This window comes from Trichechus manatus, unplaced genomic scaffold (assembly GCF_000243295.1).
Source record: "Trichechus manatus latirostris isolate Lorelei unplaced genomic scaffold, TriManLat1.0 scaffold00040, whole genome shotgun sequence".
Lineage (NCBI taxonomy): Eukaryota > Metazoa > Chordata > Mammalia > Sirenia > Trichechidae > Trichechus > Trichechus manatus.
The window spans coordinates 7,027,648-7,028,680 of NW_004443976.1; the positions used below are offsets into that span (position 1 = coordinate 7,027,648).

The 1,033-nt window shown below is 36.4% G+C and overlaps 1 protein-coding gene across 1 annotated transcript in view; it reads right to left on the bottom strand.

Annotated features, from left to right (window-relative positions):
• DNAH9 (dynein axonemal heavy chain 9) overlaps positions 1 to 1,033 on the bottom strand; it is a 450,622-nt gene that overhangs the window by 45,735 nt on the left and 403,854 nt on the right. The window lies entirely within an intron of this gene.

Consider the following 1,033-nt stretch of genomic DNA (forward strand, 5'->3'; position numbering starts at 1 on the left):
TTGCTCCCGAAGGGGTGAGACCAGTGGAGTACCTTAGATGGCTTGCTCACAGGCTTTTAAGACCCCAGACACTACTAACCAAGGTAGAATGCAGAACACTTTCTTTATAAACTGTGTTATGGCAATTGAGCTAGATGTTCCTCGAGACCATGGTCCCCACATCCCTCTGCCCAGCAATTTAGTCCCTCAGGGAGTTTGGATGTGTTTATGGAGCTTCCATGACTCAAGGCAGGTATTTTTTTTTTTTTTACTGGTTAAGCTAAACTATTGTTCAGTTTTAAGGTGACTTCAGGGGACATTTTTGGTTTAAGGTTTAAAGATTATCTCAGGGCAATAGTTTCAGGGATTCATCTACCCTCTATGGCTCCAGAAAATCTAGAGTCCAAAAGAATGTGAAATTGTATTCTGCATTTTCTTCCTTTTGATCAGGATTCTTCTATAGAATCTTTGACAAAAATGAAGAACCAGAGCTTCAGGATTCTTCTCACTCAACATGTCCATCACCCATTCCAGCCTCTTGTGAATTGTTCCATAGACACTAGGGGAGGCTCTTGCACAATTTTCGTGGGTAAAGTCTTAAAGCCTTCAGGACACATAGTTAAAACATTCCTCTTATTTCCTTTAAAAAGTCTTATTGCTTTTAATTTCTTCTCATAGATCAATTTTCCTGGATCAAGTGACTTTTATAACTTACTTTTTTAAATTTTCTGAATTAAAAAAAAATTTAAGCTTGTATTTAATGTCCCTATGACCAGTATGTCCCTTAAATTTGTATTCAAGGGTTCTTTCAGGCACGTTCAAAGTCAAGGATTGAAAAGTGCTCTTTTATTATCTTTTAATGTATTTTCCACACATGTTGGAAATAATTTTAAAAAGGCAAAGATCAATATTTTAAAAATAGCCATAGTATTAATAGTAAACAAAAAAAACACAGTAAAAGCTCCATGAAAATTTTTTTTGGCCTATGTACATGAGTATGTGTGCTTGTGTTCACAGCAATCAGCAGGCAATAGGAAGGGTTGTGTGATTGGAC